General features: G+C 47.2%; 1 protein-coding gene across 2 annotated transcripts in view; it reads right to left on the reverse strand.

Moving 5' to 3' along the window:
* ATP10B (ATPase phospholipid transporting 10B (putative)) overlaps nt 1-9,378 on the reverse strand; it is a 278,859-nt gene extending 269,481 nt beyond the window's left edge. For both annotated transcript variants that reach the window (XM_073231767.1, XM_073231730.1), the window contains exon 1: nt 9,178-9,378. The gene's annotated coding sequence lies outside the window, so the exon portion shown is untranslated. The remainder of the gene's footprint in view (nt 1-9,177) is intronic.
* Nucleotides 9,379-10,318: the final 940 nt, after the last annotated feature.

The following is a 10,318-nucleotide window of genomic DNA, read 5'->3' on the forward strand; positions in this document are numbered from 1 at the left end:
GTTCAGGTGATGACCGGGAGGAGTAGCTAGGAGCCAGATTATTGGATCCTATTAAGGATGTTGGTCTTCATTCTCAAAGTAGTGAGAAGCTCTCAAAGGGTTTTAAACATGTTCAGATTTGCATTTTGAAAAGATGATTCTAGGTGCTGGGGAGGAAGGACATCTCTTCTATGACATGGACAGCCTCTCCGCCCGCAGCTGATATCTAACATGGCAATGGACAGGAACCGTGAAATCCATGCCACAGCAAAGTCTATGCACACAGAAACCCCAGCAGCTTCCACCCACTCCCCACACTTGCAGCCCTCTGGGGTTGTGACTACGATGACTCAGAGGCCAACCACAGTGTCTCAGCAACAATTACATTGCTAGGAATGAGCTGATGGAAAGCTGTTTATCCATGTAATGAGGTTTCAGTTGTATTTTAGAAATGTGTCAGATAAGTTGGTAAGAGACAGCAGAGTATTTTTCTGTTTGTCAAGAGATGGGGGAGGTGGAACTCTAGTTCCTTGGCTTCAACTACAATGTGAGAAGTGTCATCTGTACATGAGATGCTCAGGGCAGAATAAGCAAATGTGGAAGGAGCAGTGACAGTGAGAGCAGCCCAGGACATGATGCGGGGGGAGTGGACAGGACAGTGGACACACACAGCATAACGACCACCTAACAGTGATCAAGCACCATCTAAGCCATCTCATTTAACTATAATAGCTCTATGACAAATTTGACGTGGGGATCAGGCAAGTGAATTCAAATCCATATCTTCCTACCTCCAAAGTATGCTTTTACGATGGCCAGATGTTATGTTCCATCCCTGGATTAAAAAATCTCTTAACTGGCATGTTTTGGCATAGACTTAGGAAGTCCATTTTATATAAGGGAACTGTGCTCAGAGCTGATAAGGAAGAACATCTTTCCCACCAAGCTCAGGACAATCTCAGTATTGTATGTTCCCATGTGATGTTCGTAAGATCTGAGATTGTGGCTGGTGCTCCCAAGCATGGGACATTTACTGACTTTTAAGAGGCACACGGAGTCCCTGCTGAGTAAAACTGAATCACGTTACAAGAAAATTAGTCCTATTTCAACCCCTTCAATTTCCCCAGTTACATTATGTCAGTGGTTCTTCACATCAGCTGCCCTGTGGAATCCTCTGGGGAGCTTTAATAAACTCCCAGGTGCAAGCCCCACCTCAGAGGTTCCTATTTAATTAGTCCTATGCAGGGCTTCTCACACCTCATGTCCTGCAAGCCACTTGGAGACTTTGGCACAGTACGGATTCCATCCTGTGGGTCTGGTGGGGCTCGAGGGCCAGCACTTGTACCCAGGTAATGCTGCTGGATGGGGACCTCACTCTGAGCAGCCACAGACTAGCATGTAGCCAAGGCTGAGCACCACTGCTTTCAGAAGACAGATTCAGTCTGTGCTAGTTAATCCTATTTTTTTTTAGGGTTTAAAAATTATCAATCATTTAGAATGAATTCCATATGCACATGGGACACAAATCAAACAGCAAACAATAACTCTCATTCCTTCTTTATTCCCAGCTGCCAGAACCCTTTCCCTCTATAGAATCAAATAGGGTTATTCTTCCAGATCCTTGCATATACAAGAATGGATACGTTCATGTGTATATATCCTTAAAAAATCCACAAACACAAACGCCAGCATTCTGATCACACTGTTCAGCACTTTGCTTTTTTGCTTAAGAAATCTATCTTGGAGATTGTTTCATATCTGTACATTAAGAGCTGCCTTGTTCCTTTTCTTATTGTGGTAGAATATCATATAACATACAATTTCCCGTATTAACCATTAAGTGTAGAGGCCAATGGCATTAAGTACATGCACATTGTTGGACAATATCACCACCATCCATCTCCCGAAAAATCCCAAACTGAAACTCCGTGCCCACAAAATAGTGCCAGCTAGTATTTAAATATTTAATTCTCCTTTTAAACAAAGCAAGAGCTGTTCTCAGGGCAAAGCTTCCAGCAGACAGCCGTGTCTGGCTAGAGTTTGCTCGTGTTGCTCAGTGATGGTTGTATCTAATTTTATAGCTACACTCTGTGAGAGGAAATACTAAATTTCCACTGAAAGTAGTTCCTTCTGTAAACAAATCTGATTTCCCTTGAAAAAACAGTGTCTGGTAAATTCCAATGAAGGCTGTCCCTGGCTGGGCCCCGAGGTGTCATAGTGGCACATGGTGAATCATGGAAGCCCAGGACATCCCCTGCCCCACTCCTGGGCTCCTACTGACTTTTACCTCTGCACACTGGGCAGCAGATACGGCCTTGCCTTAGGGGCTCGGGACTTGTACCAGAAGGCAGCCTTCCCTAAGAGCTGGGGCCCTGTCTCCCAGGCCACTCAGCAGTCCCTCCTCTCATCCTTAACGGATGGGAACCAAGGATGAAGGCTCAGGCCCCCGATGGGACTCTATGTCCCCTGACAGAGACAGGGAACGCAACCCCAGGCACTTTACCGGATGGGTACATCAGAGATTACGTTTAGAAAATGACACCATGTGGTGGATATCTGGCTTGGGAAAGGTCAGAAGGACCAGCCTCCCTCACATCTGGGAGGCCACACGACAGATCTCGGCTGAGGGCAAGAGGTGGACTCGCTGTGCAGCCCACAGAGGGAGGAGCTTGGAAATGGGAGCCACAGACTTGGCATGCAGGCTGGGGCTCACCCCCAACCAGCTCTCTGACCTGTGGCAAGTCATTTCCCCTGATTATCAGGGTTTTTGTCATCTGCAAAATGCTGAGGACATCTTGTGAAGATTAAATGTCATAGTGTATTGGAGGCATTTTGCATCCAGCCTGGCATATTGTTAGCATTTGGTAAGTGGAAATCGAATAGTCCTGACTCTTCACTGAAAGCAAAGTGAAGCCAGGAGGAGGATGTAGGCAAAAGTGGAGCCCAGGGACACTCAGATGGTCACTGCCCAGCCACACTTCCACGTGGGGCTGAAAGCGGTAGTATGTGACTGGCCCCACAGTGTACAGTGTGAGCCAACAGGAGAAATGGCATTATTAGCTGGGTGGGAAATGACAGGCTCCATCGAAGACAGTGTTGAAACTAAGCCAAAGCATAGCTGGGTAGAGAAACACTCCACTGAGCTGATGAAACATGTCTCCAGATGTCAAAATTCCAATCACACAACATTCAGCCTTCTTCCTTCTTTTTTTTTTACTTTTAGGCAAAACAAACAAAAAAATCTGGGAAAAAAAATTCTCCCTGAGATACATACTTTCCTTAGAAGCTGACACACTGATCCCGTGACTAACACTGGAGTCTGTCCTATGTTAGTGCACGTGCTCTGGATGTCACGGGCAGCGACCAGCAGGCTGGAGGAGACCCCTGCACCCATGGGCCCAGGTCCTCAGGGGCCTCTGCCATGCCCCCGACTCGGCAGCCATTCAGCTCATCCACACCCAGTGCCTGCTTCTCTCTGAGCCGTCCTGGAAGTGCCACCGTGTCTGATGATTCTTCTGCCATGCAGAAGAAGAGGAAATAGATGGTTTTATTTTCACAGGTAAGCACCTGTATTTGTTTGGAAGATCTCTCAATTGTTAGGAAACAAAACAGATTCACTCTAATTGATGAGGTGTCTTCAGGTGATGGGGCGAGCAGACTGAGCTGAAGGGATAATGAGCCATGCCCTGGGGCCCCGGCTGGAGCTGCTCCAGTCCGTCAGGTCATCGACTGGGCAGGTTGGCAAATGGGGAGGAGTAGTGCAGTTTGACGGGGCCGGGAAAAATGTCCTCATCATCAGCTGCAAAAGCAGACCTGTGCACAGGAGAGACTTGTATGTAATCTTGTGGTAGAAAAGGAAGAATTTAACATCGGACCATCAACCAGTGCATGATGCTGGTCCGGGTGATGGACTCTGACCTAGAAGGCATCATACCTCCACCAGTTACTTATTAAGTGCTTAACCTTACCAACCCTAGTTTCCTAATCTGTAAAGTGAAGATCATAATACCTCATTATGCTGGGGAAGAATCAAGTGAAGTGGTATACATACAGGGGGCAGTACAGAGCTTGGGACCTTGGGGAATTGTTTTCAGTAAAGGATGCAGAGTTGAATGAAATGATACAGTGTTATGCTACTGTGGAAAATAATCAAGTTGTGAGAGATCACATAGATATCAAAGGGCATGGTATCAAGACTTAATTAGATTTCTCCAGCCCCTTTCTGCCTTCCCCCCTGGTAACAGCAGCCGGGTTGCATAAGCACCACTTCTGAAGGACAGCACTGCTTTGATGTGCAGTCACAGTGCACACCACCACTTTGCCTGTTTTTGTAAGTGATGGAATTCACAGGCCAGTCTCCCAGCTAAGATGCCAATTACTGAAGTACCTCACAGCATTGAAAATAGGCTTTCTGATCTGTGATCAAATCTGGCTTGCTCTTAAACCAGTCTGTAGAGAGAAAAAGGAAGGAAAGAAACATTGGAAAACACACAAATAAAGGTTACTGTTCAAAAGAGCAAGGAACAGGCTGAGGGGGCCTGGGAGAGAAAAACTCCGCCCTCACCTAGGGTGAGGTTCCAGTGACTAGTGGTATACTAGGGGAGAGGGGAGCCGAACTGAGTAGGTAAGGAGCTCAGCTGTGTCCAGATAAGATGAAGCAAAAGAAAACAAACAGGCTCACGCTGGGGTCAGGGCTGGTAGGACCAGGAAACCGGGTGAGGCAGGTTTGCCCACATCCCCTGTTGGGCGGCCCAGCAGGACAGGTTTTTCCATGGCTAATCAGTAATATGTTATCAAAGCATCTCAGAGAGGGTGATTCAGGTAGAAGGAGTTTAGGGAAGTTAAGCACAGAGGTGAAGGGCATGTGTTTCATCACCCAGGTGTGGGTTTATGTCCTAGTGGGGTCATGTTCAGCTGGGGGTCCCTGGCCAAGTGCATGAGTTCCCAAAGTTCGTCTTCCTCTTCCTCCAAATAGGGAGGATAATACTGGAACCTACTGCCAGAGTTGTTGTGGTATATAGACTAATTACATAAACTCACACAGAGCAAGTACTTAATAAAAAGAAGCTGTTAATTATTAACTACTGCCGTTATTGGAGGGGCAGCTCAGAGCCAAGCCTGCTCAGGGGAAAGGCTGAATGCTTTGCAGGAGGCAGGGTGCTCTTACACTGCATGCTGGGATCCTGGCAGAAGTGAGTCCCCACCCAGGAGAAAATGAGCCTGTAAATAACTCTCACATCTAACTGGATACCATGGCACAGAGCACAAGTGTGGGCATCTGTCTTTGACCAGCCCAGGGCAGACCTTGCACAATTTCTTCTGGTCACTTATCCCAACATTGGTACTAAGTCAAGAGACTTTATGTTGGCGGATTTAAGCTGGCATAGGATGATGTGATCACCAAGCTGAAAGAAGACCCCTACCCGTCTGATCAGCGCTCTGGGGAACAATAGCACCATTGATTGCTTTTACTGAACAGACATGTTACTCCTAGGCCAGGGTGGTTGTCTGCTCACAGAATACTGAACAGTGGAGAAAGTTCTGGCTGGCTTGATGATATCCTAGAGAAACACTTAAGTCATTTTCAGTAAGACTTCACTCACCAGCCTAAAGATGACAGGAGGTCAGGAAGTACCTTTAGGTGCATGCATAGAGAGAGAGTAGGTTGGGTCTTGAAGAATTCCCATCAAACAGTGAGTTCTCAGAAAAATATGTGTGTTTTATAGAGTGTATCAAGGAAATACGATGTAGAAGAAAAAGCTGGCAGTTCAAATTCTGGTTCTCCCCATGTGACCTGACTCTTCAGTTTCTACACTTACAGGAGTGAGAGGATCTTGTTCATAGCAGGGCTCAGGGCAAAGTAACAGCAACAGCAAATATCTGAAACTAACTCTCATTCCAGAATGTTTTGACACTTTATATCTATCTACTTATGTAACACTCACCACAACACTAAGGGGTATGTTCAGTACCATCCCTACTTATATGGGGAATCAGAAACATGGGGTTGTTGAGAGAGTTATCCAGGGTCACAAGGCCAGCAAATGACAGAGCCAAGCCCTCTCAGCCATTAGCCCATGCCCACGCCGCTGCAGCAAACTGCCTGTCACAAGATTAGCATGAGGAAAATGTTTCCTCATGTATGAAGTATGAAGTAGTTAATAAACACTGATTATCATTATCATATCATTAGTCCCCAGCATATCATTATGGTATTTGCAAGTTCTCTTAAAGATTTTAAGAATTTAAAACAGTTTGGGTTCTGTTAGTGTCCAGTATAAGCTCTGGGTTAGGGCTGATGATTTTCACACTCCCTGTTGGCAAGATGCACGATTTTACTCCCTTTATGAAAATATTTATCATTTTCTTTAAAGGCCACTTGGAGAAAAGGAGTCCCAGTAGAACATACTCTAAATCGTGGTAAACAAGATACATAGATAATGGTGAAATAAAACTGCACAATTTCGATGCCTCTTCATAGGCATCTTCTCATTGGATGACATGCTGTAAAAAGGGCAGGCTGGGTAATGCTGAATTGTATAGAAAGAAAGATTCTAGGGTAGTGTAACTGAGTAGAAGGCAATGTGCCTGGAAGATGAAAGCATGTGCTGGTGAGTCAACCAGAGTGCATTCAAATCTGGGTGCCATCACTTGCTACCTGATATATCTGTGTAGGTCTCACATTCCCTGTTTCCCCAGAGATAGTCAGCATGAACATGAAATGAAGCTATTCAAGGTATTCTCTCAGCACTTAGTAATTGCTCAGTAAAAGTCCACTGCCAATACTGCTATTATTCCCATTGTGGCCAAAAGAGCTGAAAAAGGATTACTGAGAAGCATGGCCAAGATTGAAGCTCAGGTCTCCAGGCACAGAGTGCAATTCTCTTTCTGTGATCTAACTTTGCTTAGAGGACCCTTCCTCCCCAGAAAATGATCAGGACACTGGTTGGCTCCTGACTCAAAACTGTATTTTCTTTCAAAAAAGGCATTTGAAAAAATCTGCACAAGGGAATAGAATGAGATAAGCAGTGCCTTAAAAAAACACCTGAGGATCAGATATAAAAATTAGGTGTCTCTTAAATCAAACAGTGCCAGGGCCAGGGCTTAACACATATTATAATGAAGCACACATAAGTGCAGGAAGGGGCTCATAAAAACCACCAGCATGTGAAATACTGCCAAATGCTGTATGCTTGCCAAGGAGAAAGCATCAGTAGGGTAGACTCTAATGCTCTTCACTGCAAAGCAAATAGGCTGCGTGTTAATTAAAGATGTAAGTTGATTCTTGAGGTAGCTGCCTGGGAGAAGGAATCCTGCAGAGGAGCCTCTTCCTCTGATTTATTTAGAAATTGTCGGTTTTCTGCAAGTCAACTTATGGCGAACACATAACCACCCCCGCTCTCTCCCCCCTTCCCCCGTGTATTCTCTGCTCCCCATTGCTGACAGTGCCAGGCGCTTGTGAGCAAGAGATAGAGTGTGCAGGTTTCTACATCCCTATCACACAGAATACTCTGTGAAGGGCTGGCATCAGGCATGTACCTCACAACCAACGGTCCCAGGCTATAGAAGGCAGCTGCTATCATTCCATTTTACAAGCAGGAAACAGAAGTAGACACTTGCCCACAGCTGCAGAGAGTGGTAGAGCCCATAAAAACAGTTTGTACTCCTTGATCCCAAACATGGGCCTTTTTCCCATCCTATGAGTGAATGACACCCAAAATAGTTAAAGACATGTAAGCAAAGCCCAGTGAGAATTTGAATGAGTGGCTTGATGAAGCAGGGCGGGAAGGTGCACTCTCAGTTTTCTGAAGTCATATTGGCCTGGTAAATACCACAGTCATGGCAAGGAGCAACACCGTACCTGTCCCGAAGAGCACGCCGGGGTGAGTCACAGGCGCTGCTGCTCACTGAGGCTGGTCAGCACAGCCAGCCCTGTCATCGCTGTTTCCCGGGGAATTCAATCCATTTGATGCCATTTAGCCTTTTTTCCCTTGTTGCCTCAAGAATGAAATCAGATGCCCCTTGAGCACATGGAAACCCAGGTGCTCTTTAATTCAGTTTCTAGACCAAGATGTTTCCCTTCCCAAGGGAGACTGAATGGAGGTGTTGGAAGAGGAGGCGGCAACCTGATGGTCGTATCTCCTGATCCCTTCTGTTAGTCATTCACTCAACAAACACTGACCAAGTTCCTGTTAGTATTCAGAGATCTGCTAAGCCCTGGGGACCCGGTGGTGTCCAGCAGGTGGAAGACACAGAAGTTTCCTACCCTCATGGAAGTTATGTTCTAGTAGGAAGGTGTACAATAAACAAGAATATTATGGAAATAACACTGGAGGGAGTGTAACTGGTGGTGGTGGTATGTCCATTTTAGATGCTGTGGGCTAGGAAGCCTTCTTGAATAGACAACACTTGAGCTGCAATCTGACTGAAGAGAGGGTGCCAAACATAGGAAAAGCCAGGGGAACATGTGCCAAGCAGAGGGAAGACCAGGTACACAGGCCCACCTCATTGATCTAAGTCAAGAGCATGGACCAGGGTCAGCAAACCTTGCATGGGGTCAATTAACCTCACTGAGTCTCAGCATCCTATCAACAAGGGTGGATAAATCTGACACTTGCGTCGCAGGCTTCAGACACCATAGGAAGGGCTCACTGCATCCTCATGCTTTGAGAATCTTAAGCTTTCAGTAAACTCTCACCATTGCTATGTTTAGTAGTCACCATCAACAAAACACAAATCTCTCTCTCTACTTTACACACACTTACTTCTTTCAAAACTCTACATCATAGCTTTGTAAACTTTTGTAAAGAGGCACTGAAATAGTGCAAGTAATGACCAAAGCCTGCATATCATGGGCTCTCCACAGAGGCAATTCATTCCAAGCAGCAGAAGCTGTCTGCTTATCAGCACACAGCAGAAGCCAAGACCAAGTAGTGTGATCACCATAACTGTACACAGCTGCCCCCATAGCCCAGCCAACTGAAGCACAATGCCTTCCAGCCTAGGTGAGGAGCTTCTCCAGTAAGCAGAGGAATGAGGTTCCCTGGGAGTCTGGAGCTGCTGGTGGTTGGTGGGGACCCAGGCTACTACTGAGGGTGAGGCCAGTGGTGGCCTCAGAAGCCCCCTTTGAAGCAGCAGCCTTGTCTGAGGCCAGCACCGCAGACAGGGCTAAGGAGAAAAGAGCACCCCCAATCTTACCTGCTCCCTCCTGGCACAGGCTCTCGGACCCGACCGGGAGTCAGCGCCCCTTGAGCCTCTCATGCTGGTGGGGCACTAGGGAGGGAGGCTGGGCTGCTACTGCCTCCAAGCATCCCAGGGACGGAGAGTAACAGCCAATGGGAGGACGTCCTCCTCCTCTCTGGCTGGAGCACCAGTCCCAGCCCTTCAGGAGCCCAACCTTCAGAGTCCCACACCTGAACACAGTTCCTCCACCCCGTCTCCTCCCCTCCTGGCTGGCTGCAGAAACCTGCCTAGCTCCACCCCCCAAGGCTCTGAGGCCCCGCTCCCCAGCCCTGCACCTCCACCCTCCTCCTCGGAGGCTCCCTGGCAGGGCTGGCCTAACCGGCTCAGGTGCCCAGATCACCCAGAGAGGCTACCTGTGTTGGGAGCTGGTGAGCAGTTGGCTTGGTCTCCACCAGTCCGGCTCTGGACCATCCAGTTTCTTTTCAGAGAAAGCACCCGGTTTGAGCCAGAACTGGGAACACTGGCCCAGCTGTGGGAAGTGAAGAGAAGCCATTTCCTGGTGATTAATTTAAAACATAGGACTTTGAAGGCTGGCTGTCCAGAGATGGGGCTCTGTCTAGCTGCTTCAGTCCAGGCGAAGGAGCTACATTCCCGTGCAGGTGCCTGGCTCTCCCGCACCTTTACTTTGGGGGCTCCAACTGTTCTCCTGACAGGTGCCGCGGCCACCGTTGTTCTCAGCAGGAAGGTGAGGGACAGAGCCTCCAGCTAGGGGCGATCTGCCACCAAGGCCAAAGGGCACTGCTTTCCTTCCCCTCTGAAGTGGTGCGGACATTAACTGGGGATGTTTAGCAGTGCGCCCCCATATCTGTGATGAAAAAGCACCTCACCCTACCAATCAATGGCTTTTCTACTGAATCCACAGATGGTCTTAAGGAGTTAAATGATCCTTGAAAAATGACAATCATTGCTCAGGTCCCAAATCTAAGCCTTTGGGTTGGTATTTTCCTCCTCTGGCAAGTTAAATTTTCTCTCTCTCCAGTCCAGAGATTTCTAGACTTCAGGATTCACAGGAATTATCTGGAGTAGTAAAAATGCATGAAACTCACATTCCAGGAGGACTCCAGAGTCTGTATTTTAAAACAGGTGATTCTGATGT

The sequence above is a fragment of the Manis javanica genome, chromosome 1, assembly GCF_040802235.1.
Source record: "Manis javanica isolate MJ-LG chromosome 1, MJ_LKY, whole genome shotgun sequence".
Lineage (NCBI taxonomy): Eukaryota > Metazoa > Chordata > Mammalia > Pholidota > Manidae > Manis > Manis javanica.